At 47.9% G+C, this 23,392-nt stretch overlaps 1 long non-coding RNA gene across 1 annotated transcript in view; it reads right to left on the reverse strand.

The window, feature by feature from the left end:
• Positions 1-23,392, reverse strand: part of LOC306654396 — a 51,075-nt gene that overhangs the window by 14,886 nt on the left and 12,797 nt on the right. Inside the window, exons 8-14 of the long non-coding RNA XR_013761956.1 lie at positions 15,349-15,697; positions 13,320-14,797; positions 13,084-13,155; positions 9,588-9,678; positions 5,622-5,695; positions 2,552-2,642; positions 846-941 (exon numbers count right to left, since the gene is read on the reverse strand). This is a non-coding gene — a long non-coding RNA (uncharacterized lncRNA). The remainder of the gene's footprint in view (positions 1-845; positions 942-2,551; positions 2,643-5,621; positions 5,696-9,587; positions 9,679-13,083; positions 13,156-13,319; positions 14,798-15,348; positions 15,698-23,392) is intronic.

Below are 23,392 nucleotides of genomic sequence, written 5' to 3' on the forward strand. Positions count from 1 at the left end.
GGAAGGCAGAAATCTGAGTAGCATGAACAGCTGCCCACATGCTCATTATTCCCTGATATGACCAAGAAGATCTTATTTTCTCATTTTCCAAGCTACCAGCAACTTGATAATGCAGGACTATAACATTAATTTCTCAGTATTTAATCTCTAGTTGTTTCTTACCCAGATAGGCATCAGAGTTAATCAATTTGTGTTGGAACTGACCACTTCAAATGTAAAATATTAATAAATATATTACCCGCTCTCATAAAGAGGCTGTGTATGGTTATCCTTTGTCTTCAATCCTTGACATATTTGCCTTCTTATTCTTTTATTGATGTATTTATAGTAATAACATCCAGACCTATGAACCTTAATAACCTAAGAACAAAATACTGAACGTCCCTACCTTCTGCTGTGAGATCATTTATCATGAAGGCATTCATAAAGGCTGTTCTCATAATGGACCTCAGAGTTACAGGGTTTAATCAAAATCATTGATTCAGACACCCCAGAACACTCATCATTGGCCAGGCTCAGCACACCTGTCCTCACGCAGGCAACCCTCTGCCCTTCGCTCACAGAGTCACTAATGCTAGCGAAGTTGACACACTTGGAAATATCTAGGTGAAACCCACCACCGTGCCCACCCACAAGAAAGGCTTCCTAATCAGAATAAGATAGGTTCTATGCTTGCATGATTTTATCAAAATGGATTCTACTGTCGTGCATAACTAAGAAGAACAATAAAGTTAACAAAGATGGAAGGTTTTTTTTTAAAAAAGCCACTGTACATGAAATACAAACCTGTGAACAAGATCCTTAATTACAACCATGCTACTTCTTCTGGGTTAACCTCCACCGACCTGAGAGGCTGCGTCTGTCCTTCACACACGTTCCCACGCAGATGGCCCGCCTTCCCTGCCCACACTCCGTCCAGGTTCAACCTCCTTCTGTGTTACCTGTCCACAGTGTAGAGACAGTAGATGTGGAAGCCAGCCTCCAAGATGGCTCCGGGCAGCCCCGCATGCACACGGCCTCGTGTCAGACGACCTTTCTGACTGACAGAGCCCTGCAGAAGTGATGGCTATGCCTCCTTAGGGTTCCACCTTGCTCTCTTGGACTGACTGCTCTGGGGAATTCAACTGTCCTGTGTGTGAGCCAGGAAGCCAACCCCATGGCACCATCAGGTCCACAGCTGAGGTGACTCCACCTAACGTCTCACCTGCAACCTCACGAGAGACCCCAAGCCACAACTGCCCAAGAGACCTTCCCTGGATTCTTGTACTACAGGAAATGTGAGAAAGAACAAGGACTACTGATGTTTTAAGCCACTAAGTCGGGGTGATTTATTACACAGCAATATGTAGCTAACATGACACGGGGAGGGTGTCCCTTATCTGGAAATGTTTGAGACCAGCAATATTTCAGACTTGGATTTTTTCTGGTCTTGGAATATTTGCATACACATAATGAGATATTTTAGGGATAGGACCCCAGTCTTAACATGAAATTCATTTATATTTCATACACATAGTATATGCGTGGCCTGAAGGTAATGTTAAGCAATACTTTTAGTGTGCCTGCATTCTGAGTGCAATCCATCACCAGAGGTCAGCTGTGGAATTTTCCACTTGTTAGTGCTCAGAAAGTTCCAGAATTAAGAGCACTCCGGATTTTGGATTTTCAGGTTATGGATGCTCAACCTAGACCAGGAACATTATGAACCACCATCTCGCTCACACAACCTCCCACTTCTTGTGTTTACCCATCTGAACAAATCCATGGCCTCAATATTTATGATTGAAGAAATATTAAATCAATGATGGTACAAAATAAATTTTAATATTTTAATATTTTAAGCCCCCCCCATCATTATTAATGGACCTCAGTTGTTCTGAATTGGATTCATCACAAACTTTGGTTCATTTTCACTATTGGTTACTGCATGGCACCGTTTTACCTCTGTATTTAGTCATTTATTCATTTGATAAAATTTAGTGGCAAAAGAACCACATAAACCCAGCACATGAAATCTGACTGTTCTCTGTAATAGTCTCTAAGCTTCTTACCCACAGAGGAAAAGCTAACATCTATATTATTGCTGAATAATTAAATCAGCTATGGTTTTCTCATTCTGCAAAGTAAAATGCACATTTTATAAAAAAAAATGGAACAGGATAGACTTAACTTCTTTTAATAGACTTGAGTCATGAGGGATTAGATTAATCATAAGCCTTGGTTCCTCTCACATTCTCATTACTGACTTAAGAATAATGCTACTTTTTATGTACTGACTTATTTACTGTCTAATTTTTAATACAATAAACACTTAAATCTACCACCCAACACAAGAGAAATAAATAATACTATCACAATTATCCACCTATATACTCCCTAACCACAGAGACCCTAACCTTATTAATCTTTTGTGCATTGCTAAGAATGTATCATGAAGCATTGATCCAAGATTTACCCTAATTTATGTATTAACTGACTCACTTGTGATTTTCTTTATTCAAATAATAATTTGGTACTATTCAGTTTTTAAACAAGAAAGAATAAAACCCACCAGTAGTTCATGATTGAAATACCATTTCATGCACCCTCTGATTTTTGGCATTTTTTCCAAAGTGGGATGAGTCTAGATTTCTTTTTTCTTCCTATGCGAAGAAAAAAAAAGTATTAATCAAAACTTTGTTTCATGACACCTGCTCCTCACCAGCCCAAGATATGCCTTCCTTTAAGTAATGGACTAAGATATGAACTCACACATTCATTCACTTTTAACAATCCATCAAAATGAATAAAATTGAGACAAGACAAGGTCAACAACTAATAGTACTGGTATCCGTCCATAAACTCATGGCCCACAGACATCACTAACTATGTGCTTTTCTTTCTAAACAGTGGGCAGTGAACAGAACAGGATTAATAATATTAACTATCACATGCACAACCACAGTCTATGCACGACCTCCTTTTGATTAGGTACTTACTTCAATGATCATTTCTAACATGAAAGATTTGCTTCTTTTCTAAAGAGAGCCAACAACCAGCTATCCCAAACCACAAAAACAACAAGGACTCCCATGCAATAAGTTATGCCCTTCAGGGAAAACACTAAGGATGACTTGATCTGTTTATGAGACTCATTGCTTCAAGAAAATGATAACAATGAATAATAGGTTATTTGCTATTTATCTATTATCTATTATCTTTATCTATTCTTAAATTGGTTCCATTTTGATACAATTCAAGACATGAAGAACAAAGATCCAGGACTTCGACCATTCTAACTTTTGTATACCTTCCCCACAGAGAAAAGAGGATGGGATTTCCTAATAGACCTCTAAGTTACAGAATGCAATCAAAATCTTTGATTCATACATCTCAGAATATATGTTGCTCTATGCTTGCTGTATCTTCATCCTTTGTTTATACATTGATTATTCTTTAATCCAATGATGCACTAAAAACAGAATAAATTCTGATGAATCAAAAGTCCAAAAACAGGGGCTGGGGAGATAGCTCAGTTGGTAGAGTGCTTGCCTTGCAAGCAACATCCCTTGAATGCTACTCATAACTGTCTAAATGCCTATTTTCCACTGACCTAATACACAAGATCACATTTTGCACACATAAACTGGCTGACATTCTTGTTTCCTGTCAGCTCCATGCTAGCCACTCACCTGGGCCCTTTTCATTTAAAGATGGCGTGGCCAATAACCAAGGAGCCACAATCTTACTCCATAAGGAACACTAACAATATTGTCCATCTTCCTATGTGCTTCTCTTTCAATTTAGTCAAAATCTTTACAGGGAGGAGTACATAAATGAATCACGATGCAAAAATAAAACAGAATATGAAGAAAGTTTATTGGATCAGGTTAACCCTAAATCCAAAATCTAAGCACAAACTCATCAGTGGTCAGAGCTGCTATTGTTGGTTTTACTTATGAATATATTCATTTACTACTTTGAAAAATGTAGACAATACCAATAAACCAACCGCCCAAGCAAAGAACATGAAACTATAGCTATTACTTACATAAATCTCTTCTCTCCTTACCCACAGAGATAAAAACCAAGACCTTTAGCATGACAGCATCGTTAAATCAACAGTGGAATGTTCATTTGGTAAGTAAAACAAAGATCAAAAGAAAGCAGCTACCCTGAGGTATTGTTTAATGAAGTTTATCTTGCAGTATCAGGCAAACCTGTCGTCTCATAATTTTATCATTGCCCTGAAGGGTAATTTTTAGTTTTTGATTTACTTCGTTTTTATTTTTAAACAGTATAATAAATATCATCATGAGAATAAGAGTCCTATCGCAAACATCTGTCTACACACTCTCTATCCATAAATTTAAGGACTAAATTTATTGATTTTAATGGACCTCACTTGTACAAAACTGGATAAATGTAGTTCTTCATTTCAAGGCATGTCCACACAAAAGATGAACAGGTTTTTCTGATTTCCATGGCTAGTGGCTCATGTATTTATCTGTGTACTTAATTATCATAGAATAAATTAATTATGCATTTTCCTGCACTTCACCCAAAGTGGGGGTCGGCAGGGGGCCTCAAGTGCTATTCATTTATCTGGACAGCCACTTGGGTACAATAGGAGTAACCATGGACTTTGGTTTTTTGACCCTTCTTTTGTGAAACTGATCAAGATGCAAACATGGTCCTTGGTTCTCTTGAGAGCAGTGAAAGTCAGCACGAGAGGCAGGAATATGGAATATCTGCCCACGTGCTCATGACCCATGGACGTGACCAACTAAACCCTCTGGATTTTTAAAAAAATGATTCAGTGAATATATTTGGATTAATCATAACCCTGATCTGATAGGACCTTCTCAATATTGGCTCATGTTTGGTCCTCTCACAATTAAAAAAAAAAAATAGTAAGATCACAAATAATGCAAAACTGAAATATTCTCCTTCCCTAACTGTCTCCGTGAATGTAGTGGAGACAGCAGCTTCGCCCCCATCACACGCCATGTGCTGCCCATCGCTGGCCTCCTCTTAAGTAATCACTGGATGAGCACCTTCGCTCACTGTTTTAAGTTACCTAAGAACCTACACTTTCCTCTTTTCAGCACTGGGGCTCTAGGTCAGTACCTGGCACATGCTAGGGAGACACACTCTACCACTGAGCTACACTCCCACCCCTTTTTATTTTGAAATGGGATCTCACTAAGTTGCCTAGACCGGCCTCAAACTTGTGATCCTCCTGCCTCAGCCTCCCAAGTAGCCAAGACGTGTGCCACCACTTTTTAAGCCACACTCAACTCCGTGTCCAGTGGACTTCGGTTGCCTGAGACGGCCTGATCGACGGTTCACTGCTCATTCCCAATGTGCCCCGTGTGGCATTCTCGATTGTTTTTGTTGACGTGAGTCTTTGATTGAATGATAAAGGTGTGTGCATTAGCGATGCACAACATGATGTTTTCAAGTACATGGCAAGACGAGATGACTGACTCTAGCTAATTAACGCATGAGGCACCTGCGCAGTCACGGTCTCCAGGTGCAAAGTTCGACCGCCCTCCGCTCTCACCAGCAGTCCCCTTGGTCGCAGCGCACCATCAGCATCACTAGCCCCCTGCAGGCCCCAGCACGGATCTGGTACTTACATGGGTCCCTTTGGTCCTCAGTCAGAGAAACAACAGCCACGGACAGTAAATGAGTCAGACTTGGTCTATTGGCTCTGTGGAATGCAAAGCAGTTTTTAGAAAATCCCAGCAGTGCAGATTTAGGCTTTGTTCACAGGACTTTACTCCTACGGTACCGACCCGTCACATTCCCATTGCTAGCCCCGCATGGCCCCCATGTTCTTTACGTGGTACAAGAAAAACTGCCGACACTAAACACCCCAGTAGCAGAGTCAGAACTACACCTGTCTCATTCTGTCTAGGAAACGGCACTGTACAGGGGAGAAGTTGGGTTATCTCCTCTCGATGGGTCCTCCTTGATGGTGACCAAGTTCACCTTCTTATTCCCTCCACAGCTTCACCAATTATCCACCTTTGACCCTACGCGGTGGACTTTATTCAATTATTCATTTATTTCTTATTGACCCATGGAATGACTTTTTTAATCTTCATAGAAAATGCAAAACGGCCTGGAATATCATTACAGATAACTGTCTCTATGCTTTTGATCCACTGTAGGCAGAATCTCAGGCTCCTCTTATTTACATGGACATTAGTGGGGCAGAAGAAGAGCAACAACGAGTCTTCATTCCTGCATTGCTTAGTTACTTACTTGCAGTCCTGGAGATGGAACCCAGAGCCCCCACGTGCTAGGGAGTCCTCTACCACTGAGCTACATCCCCAGCCCTGAAACTAACTTCTCAAATGACACATCGTCCTCCACAGTCCGTGTCTGCCCTCTTTGACTCCCTTCCTTCATTCACTGATAAGAATGCCGTCACTGTCTGTGAGCCTACACACCCTGGGAAAGAGTCCTACATAACACTAACGCCTGCCAGGGCACAGGCGGGAAACTCACGGAGCAGACTCCTGTCTTACGACACCTCGTTCCATTGGCCAGCACTTGATCTTCTATCAGATAGGAAGTTCTGAATCACTTGCTATGTTTTTCTTTTTTCCCTTCTCTTAAAAAAATTGATTTTCCTGGTGCTGAGGATGGAGCCCAGGGCTGGTGCAGCTAGGCAAATATTCTACCACTGCAGTACACTCAAAGCCGCCGATAAAATTCTTAACAGAATTAACTAGCACCAGCCTAGAAACAACTGAAGCTCGCACACATCCATGCGTGCTACTAACCCACATGGCAGCACCCTTGGCCCGTGGACTTGCTGCAGCCCGATTTCTCAGAGATACTTTAATAATAATCAATATCCATTACATACTGTCATAATTAATGAATACGTAGCCACTGCCATCCCAATTCACTGGAGGCAGATCTAAGATCTACTGAAGACCAAACCAAGATGATGCCTGTTTTCCTCCCTGTGACTACAAGCTCTTGTCCCACTAAGACAATGAATTAGGTTTGTCCTCAGGCTCAGTCAAAATCCTTAACTCAGACACTCCAGGGTGCTGATCACTGATTGAGGCTGGGGAGTGATTTTCTCTATTCATTTCCAGATTTGTTATTGGTTTAGTCATTAATTGGCTAATAAGTACTTAACCACATATCACAACAAAGCTAGAATAAGATCAGGAATACTACCCACTTCAATCTTTGGGCTGGCTTCTCCAGGCTAACACACTGGGCAGCTTGCCCTACGGGACCACTAATCCACAGGGACGAGCCAGTGTCCCTTACGCAACACTGACCCCCTTCCTTCAACTTGCCCAAATTGTTAAATATTTAACAAAGAATATCCAGAAACCTCTCATTTTACTTCACCAACAGTATTTCCACCCTTCCTATGTTTTCTTTCTCTTAATAAATCACAGACCTAAATCTTTATCAATGGCAGAAGGTGTGTATCAGCAGGGAGGAAGTCAAATGAAATATTAAACTACAGTTTTCTTCCTCCATCCTTTTTAATTGATCCCACCTGTTCACAACTGAAGCGATATTAATTTTGTTCCATGGAACATTTGTCCTAATGGCATGTCCTCCAAGTACTATTTTATTTTTAATTGGCAAATCATTCTTGACCCTCTATATAACTGTTTGTTTATTGCTTCATTTAATGTTGTAGAAAATTTAACGCTATCTCTGTCTTTTCACATGAACCTACATGGGAGCCTTAAACACACAGGAGCCTGGCTTAATGCCATTTATATGGAAATGAGCCACATGTGAACAGTTGGATCTCAATATGTGCTTCTTAATTTATTCTCATGACTGACCCATCACCTGCTTCTCTTAACTAATTGTGACATAAACTTATTCACTTGTTCCTTTATAATTCATAGCTGGAAACCCAAAGAAACAGGACAAAAATTCTATATAAAACTAACATCTGCTAATCTGTCCCTGGCCCACAGAGATAATCAATTATATCTTCATTGGATTAATAGAAATTCTTATTACCTGCAATTCTCAATAGTGGTTTTCTTCCATTTTCTTATATATATAAAATGTTTCTCTTTTTAGAAACAAGAGCCACTATCCACCTGTGTGCACATACGTTAATGGACTTGGTACTTCAAAAGCATATTAGCAACAGTTCTTGTTGCACTACATGCAGGCATCATTGGTCCCTGCTGGCCCCCTTAGTCACTCATTTACAGGATTGTTTAATGAATTTGTTTATACACTTATTCAATTTTTAATGATTCACTCATTGATTGACTTATACAATAAGATAATCAATATCCATGAGCCATTAGAGTCTAAGATCCAGACCCTTAAGCGTTCCCAGCCCTAGCTGCAGAGAAACAGGATGCCTTCTGGGGTGGATTAAAAAGAGAGACCCCAAAATATGCTGCCTCCAAGAGACTCACCTCCTAGAAAAAGACATCCACAGACTAAAGGTGAAAGAATGGTGCAAAATATACCATGCACACGGACTCAGTAAAAAAGCAGGGGTCTACATTTTCTTTATGTACCTTATCCACCCAAGTAAGAGTCAAAGTCCTCACAAATGTTACATGATAAACTAGAATGTGTCCTTTCCATGCAATAAGAAGCAACTATTAGAAAACTAAACACCCTGCATCATTTTTAGTGGCCCCTGCTGGTGTAGAGTCGGATTAATAACACCAAAGTTAATAAATATCAGCCTCACTGGTCTATGATTGGCACTGTTCAATTTTATGTATCCCTTAAAATTCACAAAAGAGCAGGGCACAGTGTCCCATGCCCATAATCCCAGCAGCTCAGAAGCTGAGGCAGGAGGATCACAAGTTCAAAGCCAGTCTCAGGAATTCAGGAGACCCTAAGCAATTAGAGAGACCCCATCCCTAAATAAAAAATTAAAAAGGTCTGGGGATGTGGCTCAGTGGTTAAGCAACCCTGGGTTCAATCCCTAGTGCTAAAAAATAAAATAAAAACAAAAATTCATGAACAAATATCCATATTATCACGCCCAACAAATAGAAGACTACCAATACCTTTTTCCCTACATGAGCCTCTTTCACAGTTAATATTCCAGAGTTCAACAATAATAAAGCATCTATATAAATGATAGTGCATAAATAGTAAAATGCTTTAAACTAAATGAAAGTATAGATGTTACTGTCTTCATCTCTCTTAACTTTGCAGAATTGTATAGGTATAAATTTGAAGTCATTAAACATGATCTTCATTACTCCATCCTTGACCCTCTGATCCTATTTATATAGGCATCCATTTATTTTAATAAATCTATATACACATGAACCCCCCACCCAACTCCAAAACAAACATATATCTCACCTGTTATCTGATAGACATTATTTATCTGTAAGCAGATGTATAGATATATTCCTTTTTCCTTTGCTACTTCCTACACAGAGAATAACCTAATGTTAGTTGTCTTTAATTTGGTGACATTCAGGCCTAATTCTACTTGTCACTCCAGATTCCCAACAATCTCATCACTGTCCTGTGCACAGTCGCCTTTGACTTTATGTACATATCCATTTACGCTTAATAATTCAATAAAACAGTAGCTTACAGCACTAGCCACAACTCACCTTGGCTGGTTCATGGCACTTCCCACAGAGGTCACCACCAAGGTCGCCGTTGGTAGAGTGGCATTGCGCCCACAGTGGGGTCCCCTTTGCTCTGTGAGACATAAGGCAGATGTTACAATGATGACAAATCCTACACCTTTTGGTGGCCACTGGGGAGCAGAACAGGACAGATCACAGATTTTGGTTCATGACACAGTCTTACCCACTGGCCCAGACATGACTCTCAGTATTTGTATTTACTGGTTTTTATTATTACAATAGAGAGGCATTAATTTAGCATCCAAATCAAAACCATGCATTGTTACAAAAATCTGCCCCTACGCTTCTTATCCACAGAGGAACCACGACATCCTTCCTGAAGACAGGCATGCAAGGTCAGCCATCATGACCCTCGAAGCCACATAAAATCTCATCATGACTTCCTACTCATCCTTTTATTGCTTTTATTTATTTTTTAAATACAATAAGTACAGATGAACCCAGCACTAATCCACACAAATTGATTAATTAGTACATCCAAATGCTTCTTATCCACAGAAGTAAATCTTACTTTAAATGGTCTACAATTGTACATGCATAGGTGAATCTTAATTCTTAGTTCAGAATACATCATTTTTGGTGGTCCATTTTTGACCTTCTTGCATCTCGTCCTTTATTTATTCATTCATTTAATTCATGCTTAATATACAACAAATACACTTGAAGCCCCTCAGCCCAAGGCTAATGCCAGTTCTAGACATTGTTGGTAGCTTCTTGCCTGTAGCACCACAGCCTAGAGCTTTGGGTGAGGGTTTGAAACAGCCTTACAGAAACACAGAGGAGGAAGCGGTTAACAGGGGTCAGCAAGTGGGGAAACCATGAGAGGCTGGTCAAGGGGTACAAGCATGCAGTTGTGAGAAAAATTCTGGAGCATGGTGACTGGAGCTAACCATTCTCGGAATTTGCGAGGAGTGCCTCAGGCGTACTCTTGCCACACTCACAGAAGAGGTAACTGTGACGTGCGGCACAGGCTGCTTGCCTTGGATGTGGAGATGGCTTCCCTACAATGCACATGGGGAAATGGAGACATCCCATCTCAGGGATGTGCAGTTTTCACGCCCAGCTGGACCTCAACAATGCTGGAGGGGACGAGCCCGCTCAACCTGGGTCCCTGCCTGGCGCTCTTCGCTTTTCTGTGCGCCGTCACTCATTTTTACCCACTGAGCGAACATCCATTAGGCCTGGCTTTTACCTGTCCACAGTCTCCTCTCTGCCAGAGGAACCCCAGCGTGCCCGTTTGAGGGAACACAAAACCACTCTGAAAGGAAGAAAAGGGTCGGCTGGACCCTTCTGTTCGTTAATGTCAGGTTAGCAGCCTGAATTAGTCACGATCTTTTGTCCAGAGGATTCTCACAACTGTTCCATTCAAGGCCTTGATTACATTATTTCGTATTCTTTTATTATTTCTTAATAATAAAATTAACAGCCACAAACCGTTCTGAGTTCTTTCTCTGTGTCCCTCAGTTGTGGTGGCTTAGTCACAGTCCCCGGCTGACAACCCACTCTGCCCTTGCCCCTGGCGAGCCTCGCTCCTACTTTATTGATTGTTAAAACTAGTTATGGCCAGCCACACGTGCCCACCTCCACTCTCCCCTGCCCTCCTTCTGCCTCCGCAAACCTCTGCAACCACTCAAGTCTCTGGGGGCCTCCCGATCCCCTTGTTCATGTGTACACTTTTTACCTATGTGTTCATGAACCCATCTCTGTGGGTCACCTGTGTGTGTTCATGAAACCGTCTCTGTGGTCACCCGTGTGTGTCCATGAAATCCGTCTCTGTGGGTCACCCGTGTGTGGTCATGAAATCCGTCTCTGTGGGTCACCTGTGTGTGTTCATGAAACCGTCTCTGTGGTCACCTGTGTGTGTTCATGAAATCCGTCTTTGGTGGGTCACCTGTGTGTGATCATAAGATCCGTCTCTGTGGGTCACCTGTGTGTATTCATGAAATCCTTCTCAGTGGTCACCTGTGTGTGTCCATGAAGTCCGTCTCTGTGGTCACCTGTGTGTGGTCATGAAATCCGTCTCTGTGGGTCACCTGTGTGTGTCCATGAAATCCTTCTCAGTGGTCACCTGTGCGTGGTCATGAAATCCGTCTCTGTGGGTCACCTGTGTGTGGTCATGCGGTCTGTTTCCGTCAGTCTGTGGCTGGCTGGGCCCCCAGAGGTTTCTGCTGCACGCACAGGCACCAGTGGGGAAGGAAATTCTCTAGCCCCACCTCAAACTGCTCCCACCTGCGTTTCCTCCAGGGACTTGAACCCCTGGCCCCCACTCCCTGGACCGCTTCCCTGCACTGTCCTGAGGCAGAGTCTCCCAGGGGCTGAAGCACACAGGCTCACACTACTGCACCTGACTCTGAAGCCAGCCCCAGCTCTGACTAAATCAGGTGACATTAGGAAAGCTCACTAACCTCTCTATGCAACATAGTCACAAAACTAGTGCTCCAGCAGAGTTAGTTACCATTTGCATGCCACGCAGCCAGTGAAAGCCCCCGCCCCCCTCTGAGCCCCTCATCCAGATCTTTCCCACTGCAGCAGCGCCCAAGCTGTGGTGCTAGACAGACAGACAGACCAGGTTCCACCCCAGCAGGCACTCATGAGCTGTGTAACTGCAGAGACGTGACCTGGCCTCTCTGTCTTGTGCCCGAGTTGTGCGATTTGTAGAATGAGGACGGCCACACCCTCCTGGGTCCAATGCGAGAGTGAAGGACTACCGACCGACGGGCGGACCCATCCTCACACAGCTGCCGCCCTGCACACCTGCGCAGGCCATGCCCACTCCTGCTGCACGTCGCACACCCCACGCGCCCTCCCCACCAGTCCAACAGGTCCCTGTCGGATAAGAGAAACACATGGTCTCAATGTTCAGGCCAAGCCGAGGGTCTCAGGGAGGATGGGCCTCAAACTCAGGAAATTGTTGGAATCTGTTCTTTTTTGGACATGGCATCAAAGCTTAAACAAGGGCCCTGGAAAGCAGAAACCCACCCAACGAATGCACTTTGGAAAACCAAAATTCATTGCATGTAATGGGGCTGCTCACTGGGGAGTCCATGCCTCAAGATTCTTAAAAGTCCAATTATTTCCCAGGAACCAGAGCAGGTTCCTACTGACAATACACAGCCAGTCTCCACCCAGGCCTCCCAGAATGGCCTGGGCAGGTGCCCAGCACACCGGCCTCAGAGCCACTGAGAGACATGAAAGTGATTCTGTAAGTTATGTGTTTGAGCAGAATGTTATGCATACATAAACACATCCATTTGAAACTTCCACAGAAACGCCCTGGAAAGACCACCAGGCCGGGCTCCCTCTCCTGCCTTTGCCTTTAGGCAAGGCCTATGCCCTCGCTGAGCCTCAGGGGGCAATAATTAAGGCAGTCTCCCTCCCTCCCACCTGGTATGAAGATGCAAGGTGCAACAGTGAGGTGCAGGTTCCCTCCCAGCACCCGGGACTTTTCACATTGTACCTCCTGTACCCAGCACACAGTGTTCACAGCATGGGTTAGCATACATTATCCTGCTTGATCCTCACAACCATCCTGTGAATCAGACATAATAATCATTATTAGTCAATATTTATTGGATGCATACTCAGGACCCAGCACCCCGCTTCCTGCTTTGCATACCACAACACTCAGGTGTGGATATGATTCAATGGCACCAACTCCCCCCACCCTTCTGCCCCTAAAAGTTTTTAGTGCACCTGTGCTCTGTTCCAGGCACTGGGTCCAGGTGCTGGGGACACAGCAGTGGACAAAATGGGCAAATTCTCTAAGAATCAACATCTCTATAGGTAAAGACAGGAACAGAGAATATTGAAAATAAATACATGTAACACATGTGGTAGGGGATGGTAACAAGAACCCAGGAGAAACATAAAGCAGGAAGTGAAAAGGACAGAGAGCCTTACCAAGACGGTGGCATCGAGGCAAAGATATTGTAATAAGTCCTCTCAGCACACAGGGAAGTCGAGCCCCAAGGAGGTCGAGTGAATGCATCAACTGTGCTTTTGGAGAAAGAGAGTGCCCACAGTTCCTACAGTCATTCAGACTCCAAATCCAGGCCATGCAGGGGCCACAGTGTCCACTCAACAGCAGCCAGCGAGTCAGCACCAATGCAAAGCCTGCCTCCCCCACCAGCCTGCAGGGCATCCGGTGGTAGCCACCCTGCCATTCACACACAGTCTCAGGCCACCTAGGCTCAAGTTGCAAAGGTCCTGCCCAAAAATGGGAGGTGGTCACCTGTCCTCTTGCCTCACATGATATAAGATTTAGAACTGTTCAAAATGATCAGGCCAAGAAACCGGTCTAAAGTGGCTAGTTTCTAAAATAAATAAATAAATAGAAAGGAAAAGAAGGCTGCATGTGGGAACAGGGTCTCCCCACTATTTCCAGAAGTGCTATCATTTAACTAACTTCTACTTGGGAAACTTCAAGGACAACAATTTGCATTTGCTTCCTGCCCTTTGCCTCCCTCCATTCCACACCCTACGCTGCTTAGGAATTCACCAAGTCTGTGGGGTAGTCTTTCCTTAGATGACCATGGCCATTAGACATGATCACATCCGTTTGGTCTGCTCACTCCCATGGCCAGAACTAAAATGTTTTAGTCTTAAATTTGTGTTTCTGTTTCTATTTCACTGATTCGTTCTCCAGAAGAAAACTCACATACCTGTCTGAGCACCTGTCTGGGTATCTATAAAATGTGGGCAACAGTTCTTACCATAGATATTAAATGATATCTCAATGAGAATGGTTATAACAATTATAATTTTCATTATGATGAAATATTGATTGAGTGCTCACCCTGAGGAATCACTCTTCTAAGTACCTGATTATGTTTGATTCTAACCTACATGTACCCATTAATAGTATGGTTGTATCAATATTTCCATTTCACAACTGAGGAAACTGAGGCACAGAAGTTAAATACCTTGTCAAAACATACCGCAAAACTAATAGAGGGCAGAGTTGGGCTGAAATCTCAGCATCTTGGATGTGCATAACAGCTTGACCCATAAGCAGGCTCCCAAAACACACCTGGTAAATGTTAGCCAATTTGGCGGGTGGGGGTGCTGACTCACCTTTCCATCCTCTGTTTGGTCCCCTCCTTCCTTGCGCTGCACACCCGAAGGCTCTGGAATCATTTTTACGTCTGCTTCTGTTAGCATCTCGTCACCAGCTGAAACATGAGCATTCGACACTGGCTATGCGGCCCGAGAGACACATGTGGCCCCCGTTTGTGTGATAATTGAAAGTAGGGTACACGAGGGAAGGTGTTACTTGAGAAAACGAACAGAATCTGATTGGCTAAGGCAGGGCCTGAGAGCAGGTCTGGTCAGCAGGAAGCCCGAGGAGTACAAACTTTTTTCAAGAACTGCCATAAGGAAAAGGGAAGAGGTTAAGGGGTATGTCTGGATGGAAAAGAGGCCCCCGTTTAAATCCTGGGCTTGCACTTGCTCTCTGTGAGTCTCTCGGTACATTCTGCACCATGCCTACACCTCGGTTTCCTTTTCTCTTAATTAAGGATGGCAGTTGCCAGAGAGGAGATAAAACAACGCCAAACACTAGGGAAGGACTCAGCACGCGGCTGGGGTCGGGCTAGTTATCCGGAGGGCAGTGGAAAGGCAGCTGCCTATTGCCGCCAGCATTACGTGAAGACAGCAGGCTGAGAACCGCCCCAGAGCAACTCCAGCATCGCAGGCGAAACATGTCCCAAAACTGGTAGCTCACCTGTTGTCCCAGAACCACCTGAGCCAGTCAGTACACCCAGAGGCAGCACAGCAGTGAGGAATTCCACCAGCAACTCCATTCAAGGAAGTCCGACCTGGAAAATCAAGTAAGCATCTGACCTTGGTGAGAGACTGCCTATTCTCTCTCATTCATCTCCCGTCCTTCACCTGTATGACCAACATTCATCAGCCAGACAGCCCTCTCTTCATGAACCATCCACCCGTCAGATGGAAACCTCTATCCTTCCGCCTCTCGCTTTGGCAAGGATTCAGAGGAACCTGGGCTGGACCCTGGGTCTCGTGTCCTAGAGCAACATGAACAAGTCACTGACCTCCCCAAGTTCTCTCATCTATAAAATAAAGAGAAACCGGATGTCGCTGGGATGAAGAGGCAGATCGAGTGGCGTTCTAGGGCCTCCCCTCAGTCAATCGTCCTTCAACATTCATTCTCTCTACTTCTGCTATCAGGCTGGGATTTAAGCAGGGAAAAAAACCACTGTGTCTTGCATGACATGTTGAGAAATGCTTCTGAGAAAACATCTGCAATGTTTCAATGGTGTGCACACTTTAGAAACAGCCAGGGCCCAGCCAGAGGGGTAATGGTCTGCCCTGGAGTCACAGAGAAGGATTCCACCTAATGGATCAGCACCCCTCAGGGACCCCTGTTGATCCCAGGTCACAGAAGTTGCTGCCAGGCACTGCGTTATGAGGTCCAAGTGGACCAGACCCCCAGACTGCAGGCTGCCCTGCTTGTGATGTGGTGCACGTACTGCCTTAATCACTCGGGGCCCTGGACGGCCAGGAGCCTGTTTGTGGATGAGAGCCAACTCTATTTTGCCTACCCCAGCCCAAATCTCCTTCAAAGGCTTCTAGGAAAAAGAATAATTCTGACAGCTACTCTTTACTGAGTGTCAACTGTGTGTAAGACCCAGGGCTAGGGCCTTCATGTGTGACGTCTCTAAGCTTCGCAGTGCCTCTGGAGAGACCCAAGGCTTGCCCCATGTTCAGTGAGAAAAGCAAGGTTAGCCAGGGTTGTGTTTCTGCCTTGAGGTCTGGGCAATAGCTGCACTGACCTCCCAGAACCCACCTGTCCCCTGAAGTACAGGAAATCATTTGGACACAGATCTGAACCGGAGCCATAAAAGAAATTTATAGGTGAATCAGGAATATGGCAGTGCTGAGGAGAAGCTGGCTGGCATCGAGGACACACTGCTGATTTTTTAATTGTGATAATGGCATTGTGTTATATGTTTTTATGAAAAAAGAGAGTCCCTTTTTAGAGATACATGCTCAAAAATGCTCAGGGGAGATGATATATTATCTGGAATTTGCTTCAAAACAGTCCAGAGGGTGGGATTTGGGAGGATTAGAATTGGGGGTACAGTTTGGGGTTTGGGGTTTGGATGAAACAGGAGAGGCCTGGATTTGATGGCAACTCTATCTGGGTAATGGGGATAGAAAAGTTAAAATTATGATTTTAAAAACTGCATTCATTTTCTCTACATGTCTGTCATTTGAAATTTCCCATGATAGAAGGATTTTATTTTTTAAATCTACCGGTAGTAGTAAAGTGCAAGAGATGGGCAGGGTACTCTGGAAGGCACAAAGTGGTGGGGGTCCAAACAAAATCCTGGCGTACAGACTGACAGGGAGCAAATGCCTTGAACGGAGAGGGGACTAAAGGGACAAACGGTTCAAGGGTGGGTGGACCAAGGAGAACGGGCAAGGGTGCCACATGCTCTACCCCACCTCCTGCCACCCTGCCCCCTCAGCGTCCCCCAGGCCCTTCCCTGGCTCTAAAAAGACTGCGGGTCTCTCTTCCCTTCGCAGCAGAGCCAGCCACCTGAGGGTGCTGGTGGCGGTTTGGTGACTGGGACAATGCTGTCACCCATCAGACATGCTCTGAAGGAAGACCCCTGAGCGGCCAGCTCAGTCTGCTAGAAGGATTCGGCTGTCTAGCTTTCCAACACTTGCCTCTCTCTCTCCCTCTGGTCCTCTCTCTCTCCCTCTGGTCCTCTCTCTCTCTCTCTCTCTCTCTCTCTCTCTCTCTCTCTCTCTCTCTCTCTCTCTCTCTCTGTGTCCCCATTTCCCCCTTTTTGAAGAAACAAGAGTTGGTGCTTTGCTTTCCCCTAAAACTGTGCCAGACCACCCTAGGTCATTCTCAGCCCCTCACAGTACAGCAGACGGACTCACCCCGCAACCTGGGGTGGGGTCCTCACCTACTTCCCGACCCGCTGTCCGCCCGCCCCCAGCCCTCCACTGCCCCCACCTTCCTGGCCCCTCTGCAGCGGCAGCCGGAGGCTCCGGCCCCTCTTCCCTCTCCCACCGGCTTCCTGGGCGCGCAGCCACTGCGCACTCCGGCAAGCTCTCCCCCCGCGCTTTCACTCCACTTTGGGAAGCTGCGCGCCGCCGGCCAGCTCCGGACAGCTCCAGCTCTGACCCTCCGCGACTCAGGCTGCTGCACTGCAGCACCGCCTGCAGCCGGGGCCACCCCCTCCTCGCAGACCCCAGCCGGGACAGTCGTCCCGCCTGCCCGCCCACCCGCCTCTGCCGCAATTAAAAGCGCCACACGCGGGTCCCTTTTGACCGTCTCCCCCTCCTCACTTTGCGGACTCAGAAATGTGGCCCAGGCAGCCCCCTTGTGGCACTTGGGGGCGCCACAGACTCTTGGCTGGTGTCTGAAGAATTCAGACTGTCTGATTCCACCGCACCGTGAGTTGGCACAAATCTTAAGTGGCCCAACTCCTACCCGATGCAGAACTCCGCTCCGCTGCTGCGCTGAGTGGGGGGCTCCTCTCCCTCCCCCTCCCGGGCCGCATCATTCCTCCTTCCCCGCGGAAGGGAACAGCGCTCTCCTGTTGAACACTGCTCTGACAAGCAGACAGGTGTCTGGCAACAGTGGCAGTGGCCAGGGGATGTGGTGGGAACAGGGTCTTTCCTTGCAATGAGGTTGCTTTCCATCTCTCTCCAGATGGGAAACTGAGGAGGGGGCAAGCGCGGGGCTCCAGTGCGTGTCAGAGCAAGGTCTGGGTATCCTCCCCTCTCGGGGGTCCCAGCGTGGGGCCCTTCCCTAAGGCGAGGGGGCTGCCCTAGGAGGTGTCTGCTTCCAGCTGTCAAGCCTCAGCCTCTCAAGGTTGGTTCTTCCCATCAGGAAGCCCTGGAGGGCCCCTGGATGTTCTCTGCCTCTCTAGCTCACTGTCCACACAAACAAACCCCAGCCCCCTCCATCTCCATCTGCAATCTGCTTGCAGACAGGCAGAGCCCTCTGCACATCAGGTTAATAATGCCATTTTCATAAGCCTCTGCCCATAGGTGCTAACACCTAATTTTGAATCTGCCCTTCAAACGGATTGGGCCACAGAGGAGCTGGGATCTCAAGCACCACTGGGAGGTGCTTATAACTAATCGATCCATCCCCTGCCCACCCACACCCCCCGCACTCGGCACAGCCTCGCTGAGCAGTCTCCAGCAGCAGGGTGTGGTGGGGAGCCTCGGAGAGCCTGGGGTTCCATCCTGGCCCAACCTCACACCAGCTGAGACGGTGAGTATTGGACTTCCCCTTCTGTGCCTCAGTTTCTTCATCAATCAAATGGGGATCATGAGACTACTGCCTAGTGGTCCTGTGCAGGCAGCTCAACTCTGAGCTCCTGAACAGAGCTCCCTGAATGCCAACTGCCCTCACTCCCCCAAGCACCCTGATCTAGAGTGACTTGTTCCCTGTTTGTTTCCCCCACCAGGCCGACTGAGCTTCGGGGACAGGAAGCCGACTGGCATCGCCTCAACCCAGCCTCACTCTCGGGTCAGGACTGGGCCCGGGGAAGGTAGGTGCACTGCGGGGTTTGGGAAGGGAGTGAGTGGAGGGACAGCAGCTCCCCAGGCTCTGGGATGCTGGACCCTACTGGGTTCTCCCCCCCAGACCCTCTCTGTCTAAGCTGGCCCTTCAAAAAAGTAGCAGGGAAAAATGTTCCTTTATGTCTTCATGCTTTGCCTTCCGTGCTGTTATATATGATGCAAATTCTGGGTCCGTTAAATGCAGACGTGGGCTCTGCGTGTCATTTCTGCCGCCTGCTGCATCTACTGTGAGTCCCGCAGGCCGGGGGCTGCCTGCGGCTGACTTGATTTGTGCGATTAAGCCGGCAGAGGGGACTCTGCCAGGAGAGGCTCCCGTTTGTATTCGGTGCAGGGTCTTGAAAGGCCAGACTGTTTTCTCTCTTAGGACACTTGTTACATGTATCCCTCCCTCCCTGGGTCCTACCGACCATTCCACAAGCATTTATGAAGTGTCTGATGTGTGCTAGGCTACTCTTATCTCATTGAGTCCTCTCTTCAAGCCGATGAGAGAGAAACTCTCATCTCCATTTCACAGGGGAAAAACCAAGACTCTGAAAAGTAAAGGGAATTGCCGTGGTCTTGTGGCTAGAGCGCGGGAGTCAGGCCGGTGGGTCTGGATGGGGAGCCCCCCCGGACCTGCTGCTGCTGCTGCTGCTGCTGCTGCCGAAGCAGCACTGACCAAGGCCAGCCAGCGGCTCCCGCAGGAAAGGCAGGGGGCTCTGCCTAGAGATCCTGCTCCCTGGCAACTGGCGAAGGGGCCATAAAAAAACCCAAGAGGGCTCAGAGCTGCTTAGCAGACATACGTGGAGAGCCCCCTTGGGGAGTGTCACACCCTCCCCTGGGCTTCTGGCAGAACAGCAGGGCAAAGGGCTCTGTCTGAGGTGCCAAGAGGCAGAGGAGAGGTACCCCAGACAGGTGTAGAGGCCCCAAAACCTGCTCAATGGTGTGGGTGGGTGGGGGGTTCTATTCAGCACAACAGAAAGGACTGAAAGGAAAGTGATCTGGCAGGCTGCAAAGACCTGAGGACAGAGAGGCCGGGGGTGCTGCAGCACAGAGGCAGAAGGCAGGCGAGAGCTGAGAAGAGCAGCTCAGTGTGTCAGCCCGAGCAGACTGCTCAGGGAGGAAGGGAGCTCCCTGTCACAGGAGGCATCCAAGCAGAGAGGCAGGCCAGTACTTGCTGGGGAAGCTGCAGAGCAGCTTCCTGCCCAGGCTGGCAGCCCACACACCAGGCCTTCGAGAAGCGCCCACAGCTCTAAGTCCTGAGCAAGTGAGTAGGGCCAGCCTGAGAGGTGCAGGCTGGGGTCAGGGCAAGGATGCATGACCTTTGCCCCGTCATCTGCCCCGGGGCTAAATGGCAAAGGCACAGAGATGGTTGGGGGGCACCTCTGTCCCACTGAGGCAATGAGGGAGGGGCACAGAGAATGGGGGTGAGTGCTCGGGGCCTGTGGGAGTGGTGGGGGCTGTCCCACAGCTAACTGCCCTCTTAAGGGCTGGGCCAACTGGAGTGACCAAGTGCCAGCACAACCCCCAGGCCCAGAAATGCTGGCCAGGGTCATCTCTGGGCAGTAGGGTGGCTAACTACAGAGAGAGATCAAGGATGGTGGGGCTGGGGTGTCTGGCTAGTTAGGTGCCAGTCGGTCATGGAAAAAGTCTGTTTTGGAGGCTGGGTCGTAGCCACAGGTCCAGCTGGCTGAAGGACTGTGTCTCGGATGCTCAGGGTACTCATTACAGCCCCCCTCGCCTGCACTGGGGATGAGGGGCCTGCGTGCACACAATACAGCCTGTGCTAGGGCCCAGAGCGACCCCCTTAGCTCATTCCCAGGGCCTGCGCGTGGACAGGGCCTTCATCAGAGGGCCTCTGCTAGACACGCCTGCGTCTGCAGCGTCTGAAGAGGTTTCTCGTCTTTGTTCCCAGGGCAGGCACTCAGCATGTGTGCGTAGCCAGGGTCTCGTGTGCACGACTTGACGGGGAAGCCTGAGAATCCTCAGGGGCAGGGATGCACCTCCCCGGGGCAGAGCCCTTCGGGAAGAGCATCCCGGGGCTGCTGCCTAATTGTCCCGCTCCGACAGCCCAGCCTGTTGGCCTCAGGGTCGCACAGCTGCTCTAGCCCGCCGTGGGGGGGCAGCATCGCGTTGCAGGTGAGAGCGCCGGCTGGCCGGTTCTCTGCGGGGCCAAAGGACAGACAGACTGCCCTGGCCGCCTGATTGAGCGCCGCGCGCCGGGAAGAAACGGTTTGCTTTCTCTTATTTTTTGTTGTGCTGTTGTGGCTGATGTTGTTTTCGCCTATTAAAGGATCGATCTGAAACTCTCGATGTAAACACGTTTGGCACTGCGACATGTGCATGTGTGTCGCAGCCCCTGCGGCAGAACCTGGGAGGGGGACCACAGGGACCTGGAACCAGGAGGCACTGGCACGTGGAATTTTTTGAACAAACCTTTCTGGTCGGGAGTGGCTGAGGAGCGTTGGTGTGAATGAGGAAAGCATGTTTACCCCAGGACCCTAACCAGGAGCAGAGACTGCAGGGCAACAAGCCCCTTAGCCCTGCCGGGCAGGGAGGAACACAGGGCCACGCTCTCACTACCAGTGGGGCCTGGCTCCCTCTCCCAAGCTTGAGGAAGGTAGGAAATGGGGGTCTCAGCAGAAAATCCGGGGTTCTGCTGCAGAGACCTGAGCTGGTCTACAAATAGAGATCTCCCTGTGTGAGGCTCACACTCCAGAGAAAAGAAACTGAAAATCTAGGAGAGAGGGGCCTTTGTGCCCCACAGAGGGCTGAGGAGGCTGGCCTCTGCATGAAGGCAGCTTGCAAGTCCTGCCTCACAGCCACCTTGTCCCAACACACAAAAAGCTCATTTAGACTGGGCCTGGCCCAGGGGGATTTCCTGTGAAACTGAGGAGAAGTCAGGGCTGGCCCGGACTTTTTCCAGGAATTTCTACCTCTGGAGACGGCAACCACGGCTCCTTCCCAGCCCCCCTGGCCAAACTCTGCAAAATATGAGCCTGAAGAAATCTGCCTGAGAGCAGTCTGACTTTTTATATGTATGAATATAAAAATAAAATAAACTCTCACCAAACTTTTCAGGAGAACCAATTAAAAAGCTACGGCAGGAGGTGGGGCAGCCCCTTCTCCAGCCCCAGGTGTCTGAGAAAAGGCACACGTGTCTCTGGGGGGCGTCGGCCAGGGGCGCGGGCCACGGGGCCGCTCTATCTTCTCTGCGCGGCATTCTCTGGCGCCGGCCTTTTTGTTCCTCTGTTGGGTCTCACTCTCTGAAAGGAGCGGCTGCGGCCCCACAGGACGGGTTAAGCACTCGGGATGGATGAGCTGGGGACCACAGGGGTCTTTGCTGGGCACGCCGTGCCCTGTGCTGGCTACTGTGCTGGATGATTTATCTGCGTTATTTTCTCACTGAGATCTCAATAGCCCTGTGTGAGGGAGATTATGGTTCTTTTTTTTTTTTTTTTTTTAATATCAAGAAACCAAGGCACAGAAACAATTGGGGACTTGCCAAGGACACACAGCCCTGCTCTGTAGCTGGGTCTGAGCTCAGGATGGCTGGCTGCTTGAGATGCCTCCCTGCCTGCCCGTGCCTGGGAAAGAACACGCTGGGAGCTCTGGTTCCCTGACACGCAAAGTCCTGTGCCGAGCCCACCATGGCCCCTCCCTGTGCTCCTTCTACAACATGATTGTCCCAGCAGCAGAAGGACCCACTCTCAGACCAGTCCTACCCTGTCCCCAGAGCCCTCACATGTCCCTAGCTGTCACACGTCCTAGGACCAGACCCCCTTTGCCCCTGGCAAGGAACAAGCTGTAAAGATGCAATCAGCCACGTCAAGCTGTGATTACACCGCGACACTCATCACAGAAGCCCCAGCCCAAGCCCTGTGCCCTGTGTCCTGGTCCCAGGGCCTGCAGAGAGGTACAGAGCAGTCTGGGACTGTGGGCCCCCCAGGGGTGTGTGTGTGTGGCTGTAGAGCAATCCACAGACTCACCCCCACAGAGCAGGCAGCAGGACCCTCTGACAGCACGATGGACCCAAGGAGAACATGATGTGGTCCCAGGGAGGGGAAGTCAGACCCGCACATGGTGGTGTTGGGGACTTCTGGAAAAGGACAAAGGAAAAGGGGTGATTATCATTTGGCCACTTATCAATTCTAGAAATATGTGAACACCCTCTCATACTTGGAAGCAGTACCGATGAGGTGTGGCAATTCAGG

The sequence above is a fragment of the Sciurus vulgaris genome (assembly GCF_902686455.1).
Source record: "Sciurus vulgaris genome assembly, chromosome: 2".
Taxonomy (NCBI): Eukaryota; Metazoa; Chordata; class Mammalia; order Rodentia; family Sciuridae; genus Sciurus; species Sciurus vulgaris.